Raw genomic sequence first — 25,840 nt, forward strand, 5'->3', positions numbered from 1 at the left:
AGCAGTCTGTGTAGATTAGAGTACGAAGACTCTGAATCTCAAGCGAACTTCAATTTTTAGGTAAAGATTAGACATTGTAATGTTTAGGGTAACTTTTATCTTCATATACTCAAGAATACTATAAGGAAATGCTAGGTAATCAGCAGGTATACTTGAATTAGATGAATAATTTACGAGTTATAGTCAGGCAGATAATTATATTATCTGTATTTCTGGTGGGATACCTTTACTATGTACATGTTTCTTTGTGAATAATTTTGAGTAGAGCAAATTTTTTTGATTGCTATCTTGAGTATTGTTAATTTTTAAAGTACTGTTACTATTTAATTATGAGGTTATTTTTCTTTCATCCTATCATTCCCAAAGATTTGCTGTTAAAGAGGGGATGCTATTTTTTTCTGCTGAAAAGCACTTTCAACTTTGTGATGTCTATTAGTGGTAAAAACAGAATTCATTCCCAGTTACCAGGCTTATATCAAACCACAGAAATTTAGAGATGAAGGTAATACAGTATACCAGAATGCATTATGCATGCACTCAGCCTCATATCTCAGAAGGAAGACATTCTACCATGAGTTGTTGCTTGCACAAGTTAGAAATAAAATTAGAATCATCCCACAATCATCACACCTCTGCAAAACTGGTTGGAACAGGAAAGAATCTAATTCCTTGGACTGTTCATCCTAATCAATGTAAGTTATGATCAAAGTATCAACTCCTCCTCCAATAAAATGAGTTACCATACATACTCAATATGAGTCCCCAAAATATCAAATTTAATTCAACAGCTCTTTAGAATTTTAAAATTAGTTCCCCATGCTCTATAATTGATTCTCCATTTATTATACAGATTTATGATAGTGAGTAATAACACTCACATTCATATACTACTTGTCAGTGTGCAGAGCACTTGAACATATGTTATCTCATTTGGTTTTTATAGTTCTGTGAGGCAGCTGCTATGATTGGATTCATTTTACAGATGGGGAGATGCAGCTTGCAAGGGATTAAATGACTTGCCTACGGTCACTGGATACAACTGGAAATCAAACTTGGTGTTGGCTCCCTAGTTCACAGGTGTTCATTCTGCAACCACAAACCAACACATGTAGGAAAAACTGGGAGTGAGAGACTTATTGCCATTTGGTCCTTTGCCAATCTAGGCAATAGTCAGTGAGTGAACAGTGAACTCGCAGAAACAGAAGATTCAGCCTTCTGGAAAACACCGAAGGAGCTGGCAGCTTTTGTCATCCCTCTGAGGGACCTCACAAAAGCTTTAAATGACCAAATTAATTACACATTCATGTACTGATTCACTGATTTAAGAATTCATTGAGCTCTGACCAGGTATCAGATGCCCAAGCAGATGCCTAAATGGGCCATGAATTCTGCTCTTGGGAAGCCTTCCTTTCTGACACACATCAAAGTAAGAGATCACACTGTGACCAGGGCTTGGGGATGCCGTGGAGGGGTGAATTCTGCTGGGGGTGGACAGGTTGGTGCCATCTGCTCAGCCTTGAAGGATGACACAGGAGTGGGTGATGGGCAGTCCAACCAGACGGGACAACATGAACGTGAGGGGAGGTATGAGGCATGGAAATGAATGTTGATCTTTTACATTTTAACGAATTCATTTATTTGTGGCCGTGCTCAGTCTTCGTTGCTGTGAGGGCTTTTCTCTAGCTGCGGTGACTTCTCTTGTTGCAGAGCACGCGCTCCAGGGGTGCGGGCTCAGTAGTCGTGGCCCGTGGACCCAGCAGTCAGGCCTCCCAGGCTCTAGAGCACAGGCTCAGCAGTCGTAGCGCACGCAGGCTTAGCTGCCCCAAGCCATGTGGGATCTTCCAGACCAGGGATCGAACCCATGTCTCCTGCATTGGCAGCAGACTCCTATCTACTGGACAACCAGGGAAGCCTGGAAATGCATGTTTAAGAGCTGTGTGAAGAGCTTCATTCTTCTCATTCTTCTGTGACTGGAGAATTTGCTTTGTCACTGGTAAGATGCATAAACAATAAAAAACACCCTGGACCAGATTGGATTTTTTCCTCCAATTATTAATATAGTTATGTTGTTTATTATTGTGAGTTAAGCCTCATATAAACCCCAAAATACATACTTGATATACTCTGAGATTTGTCAGAGGACATGCATATATATAACTTGGGGAGGAAAGATATAATTTTTATCTTTTATACCTAAATAATTTTTTGAGACATTTATTTTCCTTCCTTTCTTTTCCTTCCCTCTGATTTAAGCAGATTCCATTTTTAAATAATTATCTCAGAGTAGGTATGGAACAATGCAGAAGCAGAGGTAGACTGCATCTTTTTGGTTCAGTTCAGTTCAGTCGCTCAGTCGTGTCCAACACTGCGACCCCATGAACCGCAGCACGCCAGGCCTCCCTGTCCATCACCAGCTCCCGAAGTCCACCCAAATCCATGTCCATTGAGTCAGTGATGCCATCCAACCATCTCATCCTCTGTCGTCCCCTTCTCCTCCTGCCCTCAAACTTTCCCAGCATCAGGGTCTTTTCCAGTGAGTCAGCTCTTCGCATCAGGTGGCCAAAGTATTGGAGTTTCAGCTTCAGCATCAGTCCTTCCAGTGAACACCCAGGACTGATCTCCTTTAGGATGGACTGGTTGGATCTCCTTGCAGTCCAAGGGACTCTCAAGAGTCTTCTCCAACACCACAGTTCAAAAGCATCAATTCTTCTGAGCTCAGCTTTCATTATAGTCCAACTCTCACATCCCTACATGACTACTGGAAAATCCATAGCCTTGACAAGATGGACTCTTGTTGGCAAAGTAATGTCTCTGCTTTTTAATATGCTGTCTAGGTTGGTCATAACCTTCCTTCCAAGGAATAAGCATCTTTTAATTTCATGGCTGCAGTCACCATCTGCAGTGATTTTGGAGCCCCAAACAAGAAAGCCTGTCACTGTTTCCATTGTTTCCCCATCTATTTGCCATGAAGTGATGGGACCAGATGCCATGATCTTAGTTTTCTGAATGTTGAGCTTCAAGCGAACTTTTTCACTCTCCTCTTTCATCAAGAGGCTCCTTAGTTCTTCTTCACTTTCTGCCATAAGGGCGGTGTCATCTGCATATCTGAGGTTATTGATATTTCTCCCGACAATCTTGATTCCAGCTTGTGCTTCCTCCAGCCCAGCATTTCTCATGATGTACTCTGCATATAAGTTAAATAAGCAGGGTGACAATATACAGCCTTGATGTACTCCTGTCCCAATCTGAAACCAGTTTGTTGTTCCACGTCCAGTTCTGTTGCTTCCTGACCTGTATACAGATTTCTCAAGAGGTAGGTCAGGTGGTCTGGTATGCCCATCTCTTTCAGAATTTTCCATAGGCTTTGGCATAGTCAATAAAGCACAAATAGATGTTTTTCTGGAACACTCTTGCTTTTTCGATGATCCAGCGGATGTTGGCAATTTGATCTCTGGTTCCTCTGCCTTTTCTAAAACCAGCTTGAACATCTGGAAGTTCACAGTTCTCGTATTGCTGAAGCCTGGCTTGGAGAATTTTAAGCATTACTTTACTAGCATGTGAGATGAGTGCAATTGTGAGGTAGTTTGAGCATTCTTTGGCATTGCCTTTCTTTGGGTTTGGAATGAAAACTGACCTTTTCCAGTCCTGTGGTCACTGCTGAGTTTTCCAAATTTGCTGGCACATTGAGTGCGGCACTTTCACAGCATCATCTTTTAGGATTTGAAATAGCTCAACTGGAATTCCATCACCTCCACTAGATTTGTCTGTAGTGATGCTTCCTAAGGCCCACTTGACTTCGCATTCCAGGATATCTGGCTCTAGGTGAGTGATCACACCATCGTGATTATCTGGGTCGTGAAGATCTTTTTTGTACAGTTCTTCTGTGTATTCTTGCCACCTCTTCTTAATATCTTCTGCTTCTGTTAGGTCCCTACCTTTCTGTCCTTTATTGAGCCCATCTTTGCATAAAATGTTCCTTTGGTATCTCTAATTTTCTTGAAGAGATCGCTAGTCTTTCCCATTCCATTGTTTTCCTCTATTTCTTTGCATTGATCTCTGAGGAAGGCTTTCTTATCTCTCTGTGTTATTCTTTAGAATTCTGCATTCAAATGGGTATATCTTCCCTTTCCCTTTTGCTTTTCGCTTCCCTTCTTTTCACAGCTATTTGTAAGGCCTCCTTAGACAGCCATTTTGCTTTTTTGCATTTCTTCTTCTTGGGGATGGTCTTGCTCCCTGTCTCCTGTACAACATCACGAACCTCCGTTCATAGTTCATCAGGCACTCTGTCTGTCAGACTTAGTCCCTTAAATCTATTTCTCACTTCCACTGAATAGTCAAAGTGATTTGATTTAGGTCATACCTGAATGGTCTAGTGGTTTTCTCCAATTTCTTCAATTTAAGTCTGAATTTGGCAATAATGAGTTCATGATCTGAGCCACAGTAAGCTCCTGGTCTTCTTTTTGCTGACTGTATACACCTTCTCCCTCTTTGGGTACAAAGAATATAATCAATCTGATTTCGATGTTGACCATCTGGTGATGTCCATGTGTAGAGTCTTCCTTTGTGTTGTTGGAAGAGGGTGTCTGCTATGACCAGTGCGTTCTCTTGGCAGAACTCTATTAGCCTTCGCCCTGTTTCATTCTGTACTCCAAGGCCAAATTTGCCTGTTACTTTTTGATTATTGTATTCTAAACCAGGAATTGGCAAATATTTTCTATAAAGAGCCAGATAGTAAATCTTTTAGTCCTTAAGGCTATACAATCTATGTTGCAACTATCCAATTTTGCTCTTGGAGTCAGGAAATGAATGGGGCTGTGTTCCAATAAAACTTCATTCATGGGCACTGAAATTAGAATTTCATATAATTTACTTGTGTCACATAAGTTTTTTCTTGATTTGATTTTTTTCAACCATTAAAAAACGTAAAAAATCAGGACTTCCCTGGTGGGCCAGAGGTTAAAAATCCGCCTGCCAACACAGAGGAGACGAGTTCCATACATGGTCTGGGAAGATTCCATATGCGGCGGGGAAACTAATCCCATTAGCCCTAACACCTAACTCTAACCCTAACCCCTAACCCTAACCCCAACTCCTAACCCTAACCCTAACCTCTAACCCTAACACTTAACCCCAACCCTAACCCCTAACCCTAACCCTTAACCCTAACCCTAAGCCCTAACTCGAAGCCTAAGACCTAACCCCTAAACCTAACCCCTAACACTAACCCGTGACCCTAACCCTAAGCCCAACCCCTAACCCTAACCCTAACCCCTAACCCTAAGCCTTAACCCTAACCCTAACCCCTAACTCCTAACCCCAATGCTAACCCTAACCCCAACCCTAACCCCTAACCCTTAACCCGAACCCCTAACCCTAACTCTAACCCCTAGCCCTAACCCTTAACCCTAACCCCTAACCCTAACCCTAACCTTAAACCCTTAACCCTAACCCTAACCTAACCCTAACCCTAACCTAACCCTAACCCCTAACCCTATGTGCCACAACTACAGAGCCCTCTGCGCTCTGCAGCGAGAGAAGCCAGCACAGCGAAACTAGAGTAACCCCAGCTCGCTGCAGCTAGAGAAAGCCTGTTGGCAGCCACGAAGATCCAGTGCAGTCAAAAAATAAAATAAAATAATTATTTTTAAATTAAAAGAAAATTTTTTAAAAATTAAAAAAAAATCTTTAAGTAAAAAAAGAAAATTCCTTTAAAAAGGAAAAAGAAATTAAAATCCGGAAACATATAACTGTGTAAAGCCACTCATCGGTGGTGGAGCCAGGAAAAGGATGTGGATCTCTTAGTTCGTGACCTCAGGAAATTTCTCTGTACCCCATGATAGAACTAAAAGTTCGGAATTCAATTCATAAAAGCCTTTCATATCATAGTTAAAAGAAGGAAGGAACATTGACTTGGGTCTTCTGGTTAATCAGACTACACTTATAAATTATAACTTCCAAATACACTGCAATGACGACAGTCAGTTGTTTGTTGTTGAAGTTAGCTGAAATACTTCTCTGCCAAGCTCACAGACACCCTCGTGTGGCCACTAGAAATAACAATTCAACCCAAAAGATCACAAAAAATCTGGAGCTATTTAAAGTTAATGATGAAGTAGAGCAAGATTGGTAGATAAAATAACCTAATGATAAAAAGTCACTATAATTATATTCTTCTGGCCCTGGCCAATGGCCAGGGGAAAAACTATCTCAGACCAAATCTTTAAGGAGACTTAAAGATTAGAATGGATGATTACTTAAGGCTTGTTTATAATACATCTCTTTATAATTAAGGAAAATATTCAACATATGTGGGGGCTGTATCATCATATTTTTGCAGGTTTTCCTCCACTATCAGTGACTCGGAAGGACACAGCATTCTGGGGCTCCATGCAATTGCTACATGTAGGGAACTGCTATGTGTGAGGCAGATGGAGAAGGGGACGGCAGAGGAGGAGACGGTCGGATGGCATCACTGACTCAACGGACACGAGTTTGAGCAAGCTCCGGGAGATGGTGATGGACAGGGAGGCCTGGTATGCTGAGTCCATGGGGTCACAGAGTCAGACACGACTGAGCGACTCAACAGTAGCAGCAACAGCAACAACAAAAGGTAGCTGGATCTGAGGGCTCTGCTGAATGTCTCCTGTGAAACAACCACAGCTCAGAGGGTGGAAGCAGAAGGAAGGGAGTACATTACCGAGAAGCGGAGGAGCTGCAAGCGTTCAGGGTGCCCTCAACATCCACTCCACAGGGCAGGTTGACTGGTGAGTTAGTTTAACAGGAGTAGGTTAGAATGTGTCTTTTGTAGTAACAGGTTGACCTAAATGAATAGGCTGTGCCCCACCCCCAACTGCTCAAAGACATAGTATTTGCCCCAACACAGAAAATCAGTGACAAAAGCCCTTGGGTTAATTTTTTGTGTCACAAAATAAGGATGTGCTCAAAAGGACATGTCAAAAGGACAAGGGAACTTAAAGGGGTTAACTTTAAAGGGGTTCGAACTGGCTGAATCTAGAGCAACTTGAACACTAAAATAACTACGAATGGCAACAGACATAACCTATTAAGTAAGACAGAAATTGATGAGATCACACTGATAAAAAACAGAAGAAGGGGTAAGGGAGAGCAGATCCTCAGCTTGGAATGTCAGCGACAAATGCAGGAGGAATGACAGAACTGAGAAGAATCACTGCTTGGCGACCCCAGGAGAAACAACTGATTCAAGCAAGAATCGTCAATGGATGATGAAGTTCGGTGAAAAACAATATATCTGCCTAGTCTCAAGATGTATGCTCAGGAGACACAGCATTAATTACACAAAGGACAAACAGTAACCTCGCAGTGGAGAATACAGTGGAGATAATACCTTAACCAAATGTTCAAAGTTAACATCACCAGTGACGGGACACATCGACAACCGGGGTGTTGCCTCGTAGGATACGCTGAGGAAAACACAGAATCACTTCTGGGAAAATTCAGCCAAAGGCAAACTGAATCTAAAATGAGAAGACATCAGATACGCCTAAACCAAAGGATGTGCCACAAGATAACTGGCTTACATGCTTCAAAAATGCCGAGGTCGTGAAAGTCAGAGAAAGATGACTTGTTTGGGATCGAAAGGTAACAGCAATGTTAACTAAACTGTAACAAATAATCTGGACCATTTCCTCTTGGTAAAAAGGATGTTACCAGGGACATGTGAAATCTGAATAAGTTTCAGATGTTAATGTGGTATCCACGTTAACTTCCTGATTTTGAGCTCTGTGTTGTGGTTATGCAGGAGAGTGTTTTCGTTTTGAGGAAATGTACACCAAAGTGTTTGGAGTTCACAGGGTATCATGCCTATGACTTACTTTGAAGTGGTTCATGGAACAATATACGTAGACAACGGGCCTGTGGACAGAGTGGGGGAGGAAGTGAGTGGGACGAATGGAGAAAGTAGCTTTGACACATATACACTATTGTGCATAAAATGCATAGTTGGTGAGAAGTTGCTGTAACATAGGGAGCCTAGTCCAGTGCCCTGTGATGACCTACGGAGGGGGAATGGGGGAAAGGGAGGGAGGCTCAAGGGGGACGGATATATGTATAATTATGGCTGATTCACGAGGCTTTACGGTAGAAGCCAACACAACATTGTAAAGATTAAAAAACAAAAAACTAAAGAAAAGGAAAAAATACATAGAGAGAAAGATTAAAATAAGCAAACAGTTTAAAAAGGTATAATTAGATCTGGTGAAGAAAAACAAAAGGGTAAATTACCTAGGTATACCTGAGAAGAGAAGTTATAAATAGAGCTTGGATTTAAGGATCTCAGGGGGAATGCTTTTTCTTTCTGGCATTTTTTTTTTAATTGAAGGATAATTGCTTTACAGAATTCTGTTGTTTTTTGTGAAACATCAGTGTGAATCAGCCACAGGTGTACATGTGTCCCCTCCCTCCTGACCCTCCCTCCCATCTCCCTCCCCATCCCACCCCTCTAGGTTGATACAGAGCCCCTGTTTGAGTTTCCTGAGCCACACAGCAAATTCCCATTGGCTATCTATCTTACATATGGTAATGTAAGTTTCCATGTTACTCCCTCCATACATCTCACCCTCTCCTTCTTTTTATTATCAGCTACCTTCGGTGAACATATGCTCCTATCTAACTCACCAAAGATGAAGATACAGTGAAAAACTCAGAGGTGGCTTTATTTATAAATATGTATAATTTATAACCATAATATTCATAATTATAAATAGTAGATATAAAATTAAACATATATTCATTTATAAATACATTTAAATATTTCTTGAACTGGGCTTGGATGAGGAGTTAAATTTGGAATCTTCAGGTCTTCTGCTGTTTAATCTCGAGAGCAGTCAGTCGCTTAGCCTTCCTAAAGAGATGTCCAACTGATTTTTACACTTTTAAGTACAATAATTGGGCTTCCTGGGTGACGCCAGTGGTGAAAAACCCTATGTGGGTTCAGTCCCTCAGTAAGGAAGATCCCCTGGAGGAGGGCATGGCAACCCACTCCAGTATTCTTGCCTGGAGAATCTCATGGACAGAGGAGCCTGGTGGGCTACAGTCCATAGGGTTGCAAAGAGTTGGACAAGACTGAAGTGACTCAGCACACACACAAGTACAGTAATTATGAGCTACAGGATAGCAGGAAAATCATATTTTAGTATTAAGGGAACTAGAGTGACAATAATAGCTATTATTTATTGCTGTGAAATGGAGAAGGAAATGGCAACCCACTCCAGTGTTCCTGCCTGGAGAATCCCAGGGACAGAGGAGCCTGGTGGGCTGCCGTCTCTGGGGTCGCAGAGGGTCGGACACGACTGAAGCGACTTAGCAGAAGCAGTAGCATTGCTGTGAAAGAGCCTTTATATGTTGGGTTGGCCTAAAAGTTCATTCAGGTTTTTCTGTAACATCTTATGGAAAAATCCAAATGAACTTTCTGGCCAGTCCAATATTCGCTGTGGGTTCTATGAGTTAACTCAAGCCAGACTTGGAGCACATGAATTTGTTTCTGAGATTATGTCAGGGCCTTCTCTTTCTGGGCAATGACTCTTTATGTAAATACGATGGCAGAATGGTTGAGGTCATGATGACTCACAATCAAATGCAGCACTTTCCCCTTTGACTAGCACAAAACCCATACAAGTTTTAGATTCTCCTAGCAGGGCTCTATAGATGCTGTTGTTTATGGAAAGGATTATTCAACCCACACCAGCTATGTGAAACATAAGGCCGTTGACAGCCTTTAAGATAGACATATCTAAAAGGAAAAAAATAATAGAAATTATCCAGTATTAGTTCTTTTCATTGAAGGGAAAACCCACTGCAGTATCATCAGAGCACCGTCAAGAAAGACTTGACAATTTCATTCAGAACCCCAGCAACTGGAAAGTCCCATGAGAAGACTGTAACTAGAATATTTATTCCTGCCTTACATGTACTTAGAAAACCAAGCACATATTTGTAAGTAGTCAGTCTAAGAATTAAACAAAAGATAAAATTAATGGATGCTATGCTTTTGAACTGTGGTGTTGGAGAAGACTCTTGAGAGTCCCTTGGGCTGCAAGGAGATCAAACCAGTCAATCCTAAAGAAAATCAACCCTGAATATTCATTGGAAGGACTGATGCTGAAGCTGAAGCTTCAACACTTTGGCCACCTGATGTGAAGATTTGACTCTTTGGAAAAAACCCTGATGCTGGGAAAGACTGAAGGCCACCTAATAGTACCCCATCACGATGGTCACAGTGATGGGTTCAAGGATGGGCATGTGACCTCACGGACCCGTTGGAGCACTTCTGAGGACTTCTGCTAGAATTACGGGCAAAGACATGCTCCCCCCCTTTGATGGGATTACCAGCTGAGAATCATGCAGTGCCTAGTGCTACAGGGCTATCTTTGCCATCTTTGCCACCAGATGGAGAAAGACGGCAAGAATAAAGCTACCTCTGAAAAAGCATAGACAAAGGGAGAGAGTCCTGGGCCCCATGTCACTCCACAGTGACATGGGAACTCCTATGGAGCCCTTGGTTTGAGCTGAACCTGAGGTTTGGGGACTTCCTGGTTATATGAGCCAATTTTCCTCCTTCTGTAGTTTAAGTTAGTAAGAGGAGAACTTTTGCCACATTCAATACCTTTTCTTTTTCCATAAAAAATCTGGAATCACATGAAATAATAGGTCCTCTATTCAAAGTCTTGAAGAGAAACTATTCTTTTAACTGTCAGCTTAACCCTAGCATCCCAAATACATTCTCTGAAGTCATAAATGCCATGCAACAAGGCTGTATCACGGGTCAGAATTAGAATTAGCATAGGCGCTTTTCCTGAGAGATCTAATACACAGAGTCCATGGTGAACTGAAGCAAAGAAAACCAGGAATATAGAGACTGGGAACTTGCTAAAGTATTAAAAAGATTTTGAACACATTTGGGAACTATTGGGTTAAGCAAATTGAACGGGTTTCATTATTGGGACTTCTCAAAGCCAGATACTTATTAATTATAATTTCATCTCTAAGCATCTCCTAGGTTATGTTTAACAGCTCGAACATGAATTCTTTCCTTTTTGAAAAGGGTTCTGAGAATATGCTTTCAGAAACATCTGCCTATACGTATTTCTATAAACATAGCTTACTTGTCCTGATCATTTTGCTTGATCTTCCTCCTTTCCTTAGCAGCTAACCATTTTCATGACTTCAATGAAAACCTCCATGCTAACGATCACTGTGACTCTCACGAGTTTGGCGTTTCAGTCTACTTGTTAATATCCAATTACTGACTGTCAGTGGAATATCTCACCATTATCTCAAATACAGCATGTCTGAAATGTCTTAACCCTATCTCCTCTCCAACTTTCCTGATTCCTTCAATGACCTGCCGCTTGGCCGGACACCCACACTAGAAACATGCAGGATTTTTCTGGCCTTTCAGCATTGACTCACACCTGGCCATCACCACGGCTTCACCGTTGGCCTGCTGCACTCAGGGTTCTTTCCCAGACGGCACATCACCACCAAGTCCAGCTTCCTTACACAGCCTTCACTATTCCATGTACTTTCCCATGAGGATCTCCAGCAGCTCTCAGTCACAGGAGCCTAAAAATCTCACTGGGTTTCCACACAGCTTGGTTACCCCTATTTGGGTGACAATTTGCACAGCTTCCCCCCAAACCCCATATGCTTAGGTTTTACAATATGCTGCAGATATGCTTAACACAGACCAAGGGCTGCTGAGGCGAGCCTCCTTTCAACTGCTTTTAAAAACAGCCTGTGTCAATAAGACCATGCTGAAACGAAAGCATACTCGATCTTCTGAAATCCCCCTTTCTGGGGGTCTCAGACCTGGCTTGCATTCTCGCCCCTGCTCTGGGGTACCCCCACCCGCCGGTCTCCTTGGGATAGCCGGTGTTGAACCCAGATTTGTGCTCTGGGCTTTGTGCTTGCATTGCATTGGCTGTGGTGTTTGTCCAGGGCTCCTGCGGTGTCTGTGTCCACGTCACTCCTGGACTTGCGGGGATCCAAGCCTATGACACAATTCCTCCTCTTATTATGGAAGCACAAGGTGCCTGTTTGTGCCTGTGGTCGTTTTGTCTAGATAGCCTGGAATGCCCTTCCCTCTCCTTCTCAACTACCCAAACGCATAAATAGTATGGAAGTTCAACTGAAGCCCCATCTCCTTTGCTCATGAATTTCATCCTCGCAGGTGCCTCTCCTCTGCACTACTACAGCACAGGGTTTAAACCCCACCATTCAACGCTGAACTACACTGGAAGGACAGCTGAAGCTGAGGCTCCAATACTCTGGCCACCTGATGGGAAGAGACTGCCTCACTGGAAAAGACCCTGATGCTGGGAAAGACTGAAGGCAGGAGGAGAAGGACGGATGGCAGCAAAGAAAGAGATGGTTGGATAGTGTCACTGACTCAATGGACATGAATCTGAGCAAATCCAGGAACAGTGAAGGACAGGGATGCCTGGTATGCTACAGTCCGTGGGGTGGCAAAGAGTCAGACACGACTTATCAACTGCAACCACAACACATTCTTTTGCACTGCTTGTTGCTGTTCCTTGACTATCAGTCTCACCTCCACAATTATATACTATAAACTTTCAGGGCGTAAAAACCACGCTTCATATTTCAGTGTTCCCCCGCCCTCCACAGGGCATATGCTTTAGCTACAGAGTCGTGCTCCACAGGAACACTCAGGTGGGCTGATCGTCAAGCGCCTCAAATATCTCTTGCTGGTCCAGCCTGGCATGCTGCAGTCCATGGAATTACAAACAGTTGGACATGACTTAGCAACTGAACAACAGCTATTTCCTTAATTCAGTACATGACAGCCTGCCAATGCCACAAAGAAACTCTCCAGCTTGGATCACCATCATCTTTCTAGGAAATTGTGGTTTGTTGACTTTCCTAAAGCTGGGCTAGAATATAAACACTTATCATGTGAGAATCAATTAGAAATATGGGGGAGGGACGATAGACACAGAAGACCGGGGCTCGATTCCTGGGTCAGGAAAATCCTCTGGAGAAGGAAATGGCAAACCACTCTAGCATTCCTGCTGGGAAAATCCCATGGCTAGAGGAGCCTGGTGCGCTACGGTGTGGAGGGTTGCAAAGGGTTGGACATGACTGAGCACATGTGCCCAGCAAGTGAAATGATCACAGATTTAATATAACCTATCTGTCACAAAAGGACTGATGGAGTTTCTCTACTTTTCTCTGTGCTGCCTGACTTTGATTTTTTTTTTTTTTGATGCTTTATCACAAACACTTTAAAATTTTATTAACTTTCTACTTTACATAAGTTTTGAAGATTACTTTCCATTTACAGTTAATACAAAATATTGGCTATATTCCCTGTTGTAGAATACAACCTTGAGCCTGTCTTCTGCCCAATAGTTTGTACCTCCCACTCCCCCACCCTGATATGGACCCCCTGCCCACTGGTAACCACTAGCTTGTTCTCTATATCTTATCACAAATACTTTTTAAATGATACTGTGGCAGGTAAACATTTGGGACTCTCGACTTCCCACAGTCACAGCAGTTCTGTTTTCATTGGTGACTGAGATCACCCTTCTCAAATTTGAGAGGCTTCAGTTTTCCTCTAAACACTCCACAGTGATTCAGCTACATCCTTGAGGAGAAGCGTATTTATGTGTGGGTCCTGCCTACCAATGGCCCATTTTAAAAACAGAGATGCAAGATTCCCCAGAGTTAATCATTAGTGCTGGAAAAGCAAAGGTTGATATCATCGCCAAGGCAGTTAGTTTGGTGGTGGACACCCTGTTAGCCCACTCCTCTCCTCACTGAACCAGGACCACTGCAGCTGTGATTGTCTTTAACCCTCTCCCACCAGCAGGCTTGCCCCTTCGGAAACCAACTCCAGATCCCTCTGTCTTGTTCACTTGAACAATATGGAAATTTTGCAACATTTTAACCTGTTTTATTTCTTTAACAAAAGAAAGAGCATCAGGGACTTAAGAAACGGTGTAAGCTGGAGAAGAAAAAGGCTACCCACTCCAGTATTCTGGCCTGGAGAATTCCATGGACTCTATAGCCCGTGGGGTCACCAGGAGTTGGACACGACTGAGCAACTTTCACTTCGCTTCCAATGCAGGGGCGTGGGTTTGATACCTGGTCACGGAGATAAGATCCCACATGTCTCAGGGCCCAAAAACCAAAACATAAAACAGAAACAATATTGTGATAAATTCAATAAAGACTTTAAAAATGATCCACATTTTTAAAAAAACACTTAAAAAAAGAGCAGCTCCAAAGATCCTTATTACTGCTGGTCACAGAGCTGTATAATATTGCTTGGTTCCTCAGAAATACTGACTTCCACCGGAACCAATATGATCTGATGGGGTTAAACATAGACAAACACCTAAGTATTTCATTTTTAGGTGGAGCTTTTTTTGTAAATGGTACATATATTTAAAATTTTTGGCTTATGATTAATTACTAGGATATAAAAATGATTAATTTTTGACTTTGCTAAACTCGCTTAGTTGAAAGACAGTTTATTTTGGGTGTTGTTTGGGGATTTTTTGGGTAGATTCTGTGGGATTTTCTAGATAGGCAATTTATCTACAAATAGTGACAGTTTTATTTCTTCCTTTCCAATCTGTATACTTCTACGTATTTTTCTTGCTGTTGCACTGGCTACGACTTTCAGTTTGACGTTGAACAGGAGTGATAGGTGTACGGTTGTGGTCGTACTCCCAGTCTTAGAGGGAAAGCACTCAGTCTTTCACCATTAAATATGGGGCCAGCTGTAGGGCTACAGATGCCTTTTACCAGGTTGAGGAAGTTCTCTTCTATTTCTACTAATAATTTGCTGAGAGTGCCCACTTTGAATGGCTTTGAGTCAGGACCAGGAGATGCTGAGGGGAAAGGGGAAACACAGCCACTTTAATGGCAGTTCAGATTCTGGTCTGACTCAATCCATCTGCTATCACTTCTTTTTCAGAGACCTCAAACAGCTGCTGAATGTATCCTGCCCATATTTTATTGTTAAATTCAGTGAGAGACAGGGTAAGCATGTGCTTACTCCATCTTATTCAGACTTAGTACTCCTCTTGAGATTTTGATGTGAAATAAGGAAAACTAACCAGTTTACTCAGTTTTATTTAAAAAAAATATGTATTTTAAGAAGTGTCTAGAGAAAAAAAAAGTGTCTAGGATCCAGAGATGAGTTAAACTAAACTTCTGTTTCATGGCTGCTCTTATTCCTCTTATTTCCCTGGTAAATTCCTACTTGTTATTGTCCTAAACCAATCTTAAACTTTTATCAATGTAATAAATATAAACAGTTTAATAACCAAATAGCACTACAAGATGTATAACAAAATCAGCAACCCTGACCTCTACCATCTTTACCCCCGATTCTCACTCCCCACAGGTAGCCAGCCACTTCAACTCTGCTCACCATGTCTCATTTATATTTTAAATAATCTTCTTGCAGTCTCTTTAAAATTTCAGACGTTATCTATTTACTTCCTACTATGAAAGGTGAGGATTATTCCACCTATCTTACCTAGAACACACATCTCATGTTCCCTCCCCTTATCCTCCTAATAAACTTGGGTTAAATCAAATTGTTTATGCTCTTATTGTACACTTTATTATTACTATATATGTACAGTAATACATTACTATATGCAGGATATATGTTATTACATATATTTTTAATTATAACAACACACACATATATACTATAACACACACACACACAGTTTAGTCTGTTCAGTTGCTCAGTCTTGTCTGACTCTTTGCAACCCCATGGACTGCAGCATGCCAGGCCTCCCTGTCCATCACCAACTCCTGTAGCTCACTCAAACTCATGTCCATTGAGTCGGTGATGCCATCCAACCATCTCATCCTCTGTCATCCCCTTCTTCTTCTGCCTTCAATCTTTCCCAGCATCAGGGTCTTTTCCAGTGAGTCAGTTCTTCACATCAGGTGGCCAAAGTACTAGAGTTTCAGCTTCAGCATCAGTCCTTCCAATGAATATTCAGGACTGATTTCCTTTAGGATGGACTGGTTGGATCTCCTTGCAGTCCAAGGGACTCTCAAGAGTCTTCTCCAACACCACAGTTCAAAAGCATCAATTCTTCGGCGCTCAGCTTTCTTTACAGTCCAACTCTCACATCCATATGTGACTTTTGGAAAAACCATAGCTTTGACTAGACGGACCTTTGTTGGCAAAGTAATGTCTCTGCATTTTATTTTTATTTTTTATTTTTCCAACGTTACCATATTTATTACTGGTCTCGACTGATAGTGAGGAAATAAAAATATGGAACGCTTCATGAATTTGCGTGTCATCCTTGCGCAGGGGCCATGCTAATTTTCTCTGTATTGTTCCAATTTTAGTATATATGCTGCCGAAGCGAGCACTGTCTCTGCATTTTAATATGCTGTCTAGGTTGGTCATAGCTTTTCTCCCAAGGAGTGTCTATTAATTTCATGTCTGCAGTCACCATTTGCAGTGATTTTGGAGCCCCCCAAAATAAAGTCAGCCACTGTTTCCACTGTTTCCCAACTATTTGCCATGAAGTGATAGGGCCAGATGCCATGATCTTAGTTTTCTGAATATTGAGCTTTAAGCCAACTTTTTCACTCTCTTCTTTCACTTTCATCAAGAGGCTCTTTAGTCCTTCTTCACTTTCTGCCATAAGGGTGGTATCATCTGTGTATCTGAGGTTATTGATATTTCTCCCAGCAATCTTCATTCCAGCTTGTGCTTCATCCAGCCCAGCATTTCTCATGATGTACTCTGCATGTAAGTTAAATAAGCAGGGTGACAATATACAGCCTTGATGTACTCCTTTTCCTATTTGGAACCAGTCTGTTGTTCCATGTCCAGTTCTAACTGTTGCTTCCTGACCTGCATACAGAGTTCTCAGGAGGCAGGTCAGGTGGTCTGGTATTCCCATTTCTTTAAGAATTTTCCACAGTTTGTTGTGATCTACACAGTCAAAGGCTTTGGCGTAGTCAATAAAGCAGATGTTTTTCTGGAACTCTCTTGATTTTTTGATGATCCAGTGGATGATGGCAATTTGATCTCTGGTTCCTCTGCCTTTTCTAAATCCAGCTTGACCACCTGGAAGTTCACGGTTCATGTAGTGTTGAAGTCTGGCTTGGAGAATTTTGAGCATTACTTTGCTAGTGTGTGAAATGAGTGCAAATGTGCGGTAGTTTGAGCATTCTTTGGCATTGCCTTTCTTAGGGATTGGAATGAAAACTGACCTTTTCCAGTCCTGTGGCCACTGCTGAGTTTTCCAGATTTGCTGGCTTTCCAGATATTGAGTAGCAGCACTTTCACAGCATCATCTTTTAGGATTTGAAATAGCTCAACTGGAATTCCATCACTTCCACTAGCTTTGTTTGTAGTGATGTTTCCTAAGGCCCACTTGACTTCACACTCCAGGATGTCTGGTTCTAGGTGAATGATCACACCATTGTGATCATCTGGGTCATGAAGATCTTTTTTGTATAGTTCTTCTGAGTATTCTTGCCGCCTCTTAATATCTTCTGCTTCTGTTAGGTTCATACCACTTCTGTCCTTTATGGCGCCCATCTTTGCATGAAATGTTCCCTTGGTATCTCTAATTTTCTTGAGATCTCTAGTCTTTCCCATTCTATTGTTTTCCTCTATTTCTTTGCACTGATCACTAAGGAAGGCTTTCTTATCTCTCCTTGCTATTCTTTGGAACTCTGCATTCAAATGGCTATCTTTCCTTTTCTCCTTTGCCTTTCACTTCTCTTCTTTTCTCAGCTATTTGCAAGGCCTCATCAGACAACCATTTTGCCTTTCTTTTTCTTGAGGATGGTCTTGATCACTATAACACACACACACACACACACACACACGTATATATGAATTTCCCAGGTGGCTCAAGTGGTAAAGAATCTGCCTACGCATGTAGATACAAGAGACCGGTTCAATCCCTGAGCTGGGAAGATCCCCTGCAGGAGGAAATGGCAACCCACTCCACTGTTCTTGCCTAGAAAATCTCATGGACAGAGGAGCCTGGCAGGCTACAGTCCATGGGGTCACAAAGAATAGGGTACAGCTTAGTGACTGAACACACACACACACACAATAAGGTATATATACTATTACATACTATTATTCTATATGGCTTTCATTATCCCCACTAACAAGTGCTCTTTACTGATTATTATCTTTATTTGTCTCTCACTAACTGTTCCCCAAATTCTCCAGCAGAGCTGTTAAATTCTCTCAACATTACCAGTTCCCCTTTTCCCCCTTTGCAGCATCTGTTCTTTCTGGAACCCTGTTTTTCCACTTTGCATTGCATGGTGTTTTCAGGCACGGCTGTCATTCCAGAATATCCTTTCATGATCACGCTGGGAATCACCTTTGCCTCTTCCGTGGCTAAGACCTCCCCACCTTTTCCTCCTCTCTCTTAATTTATTCCCTCCTCTTGTTGAGAGTACATCATGAAGGGTAAAGAATGAGAGTTTTTTGAGACTTGTATGTTTAATAAGTCTTTAGTCTACCCTTACATTTGATTAGTAACTTGGCTGGGTATAAAATTCTAGGTTGGAAATAATTTTCCCTTTAGTTTCCAATGCTGCTGTGGAGAAGCCTAATGCCATCAGGATTTATAGTAAATTTTATATAACCTGTTTCCCACTTCCCTCAGCTTAGAAGTTTTCAGCTTTGTCTTTTTACCCACAGGGTTCTAAAGTTTCAGGAGACTATGCTTTGGGGTGTATGCATGAGCGTGTGTGTTTTCCACTTATTAAACTGAATATCTGTCCTTTAGTGAAATTTTCTTAAATTACTTTTTGGGTAATTTCCTGCTCTTTCATTTTCTGCTTCTGGAATTTGTATTAGTCTGATAAGATCTATCATCTCTCTTCTATTTTCAATTTCTTCATCATTTGTGAGAGTTCTCTAATGTCCAATCCTTGTATTGAATTTATTTCTGCTACCACTTTTAATTTCCAAGAACTCTTTCTTATTCTTTGAATATCTTAAAATTCTTTTAGTATCTTAAAATAGCATCAAGTTTTTATTTGATAATATTTTGTCTTATCTCTCTGAGAATACCAATTTTCACTTGGTGAATGTTTTTCTGCTTTCTGTATAAGCTTTATTTCTCTGTTCATTTGTTTTGACTTCCATCTTTTATACAAGAGGCTATCCATTAATAGTTAAGAATAAGGTATTAAAAAGTGGATTGATTTTTTTTTTTTTTACATAAAATCAGGGCTTGCCAACAAGTGGGTGTTCTTGTAAGGTTAGCAGGGAGAAATTTCCAGATGTGAGCATCAGAAAGGCTTTTCTCTAGAGTCATAGATGTAGAAAGAAAACAAACTTATGGTTACAGGGGGAAAGGGAATTGGATAAATTAGAGGAGATTGGGACTGACATATACACAGAACTATATATAGAACATGTAACTAGTAAGGACCTACTGATAGCACAGAGAACTCTGCTCAGTACTGTAATGGCCTATGTGGGGAAAGAATCTAACAAAGAGTGAATACATGTATATGTATAACTGACTCACTCTGATGCAGACCTGAAACTCACACAGCACTGTAAATCAACTATACTCCAATAAAACTTTTTTTAAAAAGTCCTATCCTCAATAGGAGACAAATAGCTTTCCTATGGATAAACAGTGTACTAATTCTAATGTTATTTTGTATGTTAGTACATTTTTACTCATCTCCTTATAAACTTTATCTTAAAAATGATTGTTTCATCCTATAGACTGTATTTTTTTGTGTATATGGACTCAAAGTGATAAGAAAACCAATAAAAATATTTTCCTTACAAAAAAAAAGAAATAAAAATTAAAAAAAAAAGAAAGGCTTTTCCCTTATGCATGTCAGTTTTCAGAACATTTTTCCAATCTCCTGCTTAAGGAGTATAAATATGGACGGCAGCTTCATGACACCTAAACAGGGAAAGTAGACTCTCACTTTCTCCTTTTGTTGGCTATATGGTCTCACTTCTGTCTTTTTTTGACCATACTGGGTTGTTTTTGTGGCAAGCCAGCCTCTCTTGTTGCAGTGAGCAGACTCTCTAGTCGTGACACACAGGTTTAGTTGCCCCATGGCATGTGGGATATTAGTTCCCCATCTAGGGATCGAACCCACAACCCCTGAATTGGAAGGTGGATTCTTAACCACTGGACCACCAGGGAAGTCCTTCATTGCTGTCTTATACTACGCAAATCTCCACTGCAGCTCCTGTCTCTTGCAAGGGAGAGAGAGCTGGCTGCCCAGGTGCATAAAGATGGAGGAGAAAAATCTGCATTTCTAAGTGGCCTCTACATGGGCTTTCAACTAACCTCCAGTTTTCAGTGCTGCCCTGTACTCTGGTCTTCTTTGGAACATGGTGTCTTCAAGTCCTGATGCTTTATGGGCTTCCACAGGGTAAAGCTTGCATCTCTCCCTCTGGACGAAGGAGTTGTTCACTCAGCTGTTAACAAGTTGTTAACTCAGTCACCACCCCCTCGTGTATTTTTTAACCCTTTAAAGTGTTGATGCATCTCCAATTATCTTTGTCCTTGTGGTTTCATACCTTTTCCACCCTTTATTGTTCACTTATTGGGATTTTGGCAAGACGCAAAACCAATCACCTGTGTTTGACTTGTCAGGATTCCCTTTCCCTCTCCTTAAAAACCAGAAGCAGGTATTATTTTACCTTAGACACCCTTCCAAGGATAGAGTTAAGTGCTCTCCGCTCCCCTCTGGTCCCTTACTCATGCTTCCGTCACTTTCTTCCCCACTCTACTCCACAGTTTATTTGGTTACCGCTCTACTTGACTGTAAGTTTCCTGCAGCTGTACCTGTCTCTTATTAATTTCTTTATCCTAGCAACTCTAGGAGCTCAAGAATGTCAATTAAACAAACAAATGAAAGAATGAGTGGAACTATTTAAAAGGAGAGGCTAGACGTGGTACTTGTGGCTTGACCTTGTAAGGAAACAAAATACAAAGAGAGACATTTTTAGAATGTTATAAGGAGATAGAAAAGAACACTGTACATAGACAAACTGGGAAAAACAGCTCCAAATTCGGCTTGCTCTTTACTGCTCTCAGACTCAAGCTAAAGATGATGTACATTTCACTGTGTGCTTTTGGTCCCGTCCTAGTTTGTTTTTTGAATAAAGCTAAACACTAGTTGTCCTACCACTGATTTCCTGCTTTTCTTGCAGCTGACAAGTTTAGGCAAGCCATTTTTTTTCTATTCCCTTTTTGGGCCTGACAAAACTTTTCCTAAACAGGATTATAAACAAACCCCACTTTTAACACTAAGATTGATGATGAATTATGTAACTCATTGGGTCATGATGTAATATTAGGTGTCTGGGTAACACGGCTTCCTTTAAATTTGGCTTTGCTTCCACAGAAGCATTAGAGAATTCTGTAGACCAGTAATACTGATATTCTAAGTTTCTAATTTTTATTTGTTTACTGAGTACTCTGTGTCAAGTATAAATTGCATTTCATTCTTACAACAACTTTGCAATGTACAATGGTACTGTCTTTATATTATGGCTGGAAAGCGGGGATTAGAAAGGATAAGTAATTTGCCAAAGATCACTTAAAAACTGGTACATGGATTTGAACCTGGGTTTGACCATTTAAAATTTTAGGCTCTTAAATAATAGGCTATACCACTTATGAATAAAGTGACAATTTTCTATATAAATATAAGAGCAAGGTTTTATTTCTACAGTCATTATGATGTGCTGATTACACATAACTAAATCTATAAAATGAGCTCAGGACCACAAAAATTCTAGAGTCATTGTTCATCAACATGTTCTTTGCAGTTGATATCTCAACTTTTAACTGGTACATTACAGAACTGATTTCCTTTCCTTATGTTTTAAATAAACATTACTGGGATCACTTCTCTGCTGCTGTTGTTTAGTCGCTGAGTCGTGTCTGACTCTTTTGCAACCCCCTCAACTATAGCCCACCAGGCCCCTCTGTCCATGGAATTTCCCAGGCAAGAATCCTGGAATGGCTTGCGATTTCCTTCTGCAGAGGATCTTCCCGACCCAGGGACAGAACCTGAGTCTCCTGTATTCTTTACCATCGAGTTACCTGGGAAGACCAAGATTACTTCCTTTCTTGCAGATTTTATTCTCAGAGAGTATGCACTGGAGATACAGCTCCATATAAAATAAGGATCTTAAATTAAAGAGGTTATGAGAGAAAGGAGTTGAAATATTTCTGTGATTTGAAAAGCAATTTCCTTAGGTTAAGCCTTTTCTAAAATATAAAAGCTAAATAGTGTTCCTACTTTTAATATTACTTTAAAACTCTTAATACCGACGATTTTCATAATTTATAGTTATCTTTTTGTTGGATATGCACAAAAATTTAATGAAAATTCATGGACTCTCTAAACTCCTAAGTTTGTTGATTTGCTTGTCTTGGGAAGGTGGTTGCCGTGTAATTTTAGCTCCATTTAGCATTTACTGACAAATTTGTGATCCAATGGAAGCACTACTTCTGGAGCAATATAAAAATCAACTGGCAAGTTCCTTCTGAAAAAGTTTATAAGAAAGGAGCCCCTTACGTACGAACCCATGAGTGGCATCCCATTTGAGTACAGACTTCTTTCCAACTCTTTGCTCAAACTGAATTCCCGGTTCAAGAAGACCATTGCCAGTCTGTAACTGGCACAAGTGCAGGCTTCAACATTTCCCAGAGATGACATGACTCCATCTTATCTGTTTTCTCAGTAGTATCTCCTCCCCTTTTCTTTTGCCTTTCTCTCTTCTTAGCTGCCTTTCCATTGTCTTATTTCTGAAGGACCTAGTGGTTAGGTAGCTGTCATAATTCTCCTTGGGGAGTTAGTTAAAGGCTTGATCAAGCCAGGGGCATACTGGAGCCAAACTGTACTAGTTTGCAAGAGATGCTTGCTAAATATTCATAGATTTTTGTGAGCAGACGGTTAACCTTTGGCAGCTTTAAACCAGTCATGGAGGAGTATTTACTCCCTGAAGACTGGCAAAACGATAAACTGCCCTCCCCACCCCCTATCGCCCAGAGAGCTGGCCTATCGGCCCTCTCCTGGGTACTACTCTCCCCAGAGGACCTTGCATTTTCTAAGGTGAGCGGAAATGCTGTTCAAAGTCTAGATTCAAAATGAATTTCTATGGCCGGGATTTCTCTAATAACAATAAACAAAGGAAAAATCATTACAGGCATTGCCTAACTGTTACCACATAGTCAAAGAGTTAGACCATCTTGATGAAAACAAGTTCTACTGATCCATGACCAGGAGATACAGTGAGGAATTATTTAAAAAAAATTTTTTTTAAAGAAGTATTGCTTTTCTGGGCCAAGGAAGATTCCCAAAGATACATGTATGTATAACAATCCTATAAAATGTGTATCATTCTATAACAGTGAGCCACTGAATCAGACTATTTTCAGAATTAGTGACCAAAGTCAAGGGTGGACTATGCTGCTTAAAAAGAACAAAGAATTACAAACCTCCACAGAAGAGCTGGAGGTAATGTAGCTGGCAGAGTGAAAAACTAAACCTACTAATAGAGTACCAGTTAAATAATCTTGTGGTTTCCAAAACCGAAAGTGGGCCTTAACATTCTTAGCAAAATCTTAAAAAATCATAACTGTTGGACTTGTAGTTAAAGCAAAACCCAGGCCTAGTTACAGCAAATGACATTTACTCTAAGCATATCTTCTTTAAAAGGTTAGAGGTGCTTAATATAAACTAGTTATCTTTCCTACATATTTTTGTCTATGCCACCAGTTTCAAACATTTACTGTATCTATTATATGCTACACACTCTCTTAACTATATGGATCAATATGTTCCATCCCACACTGTTTCAGAGAGTCCATCAATTTTTAAAGTATATACTTAAGGAAGTATTATTCAAAGTCCTCACTCTGTCCCTGGGAGTTCCCGGCAAGAATCCTGGAGTGGGTTGCCGTTTCCTTCTCCAGGGGATCTTCCTGACCCAGGGATGGAACCTGTATTGCCTGGCAGGTGGATTCTTTACCACTGTGCCACTTGGGATAGTTTATTGTAACTAGACAGTAACATTTGAAAGTTGTAATCTTTTAGCCTTTCTGCTCCCACAAGAATAGTCACCAGGAGCTTTTTAGAGATAGTGATTTGCTTTCTGAGGAAAACTGTGGTGTAGTTTTAATAGCCTTCTTGGGAGGATCCGAATGTAACTAAATAAAAATATGGAAACTATGCTTTAAAGAGAACACTTTATAACCTACTCATAAAAATTTTGCTTATAACTAACCTGTGCTTCTGAAAATATGGTCTAAAAGTAGTAAATACGGATCCTTAGTAACGGCTCTTGAGCTACAGTTACAGTGACACTTTAAGTTTGTTGTTACGGTTGGTTACTATAATACAAACACACCATACCATCAAAGCATGTAAAATTAGTGAACACATGGATATGCAGCTCAAAAGATACTTCCTTTCAAGCTATACTCACAAGAAAACTATCAATGAATGCATCAAACAAACACTGAAACTCAAAGCATCAATCACTTTAAAGCTAATACCTCAAGAAGGCTGAAATGTATCAAAGTCATAAAGTATATAATGGACAGAGTTGATCTAAAAGATAAACAGTTCTTTTGACACCAGGAAAAGGAATCAGGGAAAGACGGGGGTCAATAAGTGGTGAATGGCCTGGCAGGTTGTCTGCCTGACCTTCACTGTTGACCTAAAGGAGCATCTCATGACCAGTAAGAACCGCCTAAAACAGGTGTGTACAAACCTCCCTACCAGCAGATCTGCGGCTCCTTCAAACCCCTGGAGTGTAAACCAGGCCTTTTAATTTCTATAATGGAAAGTAAGTCCATTCGGCCACTAGATGGAGATCAGGTTACTCTGCTGTTGACAGGGAAGCTGCTGGCAGTCGGTAAATGAGAAGCATGCTACTGAGAACCTAATTCTCTTTTCTCAGTACTTCTATGGAAGGTATTTTCCAAGCACGCAGATCAGGAGCAGACCTATGTCCAATAAAAGGTCCATAAAGAGCAACAGGCGGTGCTAGTGGTAAAGAACCCGCCTGCCAAGGCAGAAGACATAAGAGATGCAGCTTTGATCCCCTGGGTCAGGAAGATCCTCTGGAGGAGGGCATGGCAACCCACTCCAGTGTTCGTGCCTGGAGAACCCCATGGACAGACGATCCTCACAGGCTACAGTCCATGGGGTCGCAAAGAGACACGACTGAGGCAACTTAGCACGCAGCACAATGAGCAAGAGGCTGAAGGATCTATTAAGAAGGTTGTAAAAGACACATTTTTGCTTAAGTCTATATTTTCAGTATCAACAAAGTGTATCACAGAACATCAGAGATGGAAGGAGAACACTGGATAACATCTACTCTTATTTTCCAAATGGAACTTTCATTCCATTCTAAATTATGTAACTTTATTACTGAATAAATCTTATTTCTATGATAGCTGAACTTTAAACTGGAGACAATGTTACACATTTTCCAGAAAATGTATGGTCTATAGAAAGATCAGATACTGCCCTACATACTATAGCAGAGTATTTTGATTATTTTTGAGATATTATATGCTATACTTCTGTGCATTTCTAACTTAGGAACTGTATGTGAAATTGCTCAGTTGTGTTCGACTCTTTGCAATCCCATGGACTGTAGCCTACCAGGCTTCTCCGTCTGTGGAATTTTCCAGGCAAGAGTACTAGAGTGGGTTGCCATTTCCTTCTCCAGGAGATTTTCCCAACCCAGGGATTGAACCCAGGTCTCTCCTGCATTGCAGGCAGATGCTTAACCATTTAAGCC

The 25,840-nt window shown here is 40.9% G+C and overlaps 1 protein-coding gene and 1 non-coding gene across 2 annotated transcripts in view; both read right to left on the reverse strand.

The window, feature by feature from the left end:
• Nucleotides 1-25,840, reverse strand: part of VWA8 (von Willebrand factor A domain containing 8) — a 367,424-nt gene that overhangs the window by 86,319 nt on the left and 255,265 nt on the right. The gene's annotated exons all lie outside the window — the stretch shown is intronic.
• On the reverse strand, nucleotides 16,310-16,416 carry LOC139036399 (U6 spliceosomal RNA). The gene has a single exon (XR_011489191.1). It is a non-coding gene; the product is annotated as a U6 spliceosomal RNA (small nuclear RNA).

This window comes from Odocoileus virginianus, chromosome 8 (genome assembly GCF_023699985.2).
Source record: "Odocoileus virginianus isolate 20LAN1187 ecotype Illinois chromosome 8, Ovbor_1.2, whole genome shotgun sequence".
NCBI classification, from domain to species: Eukaryota; Metazoa; Chordata; class Mammalia; order Artiodactyla; family Cervidae; genus Odocoileus; species Odocoileus virginianus.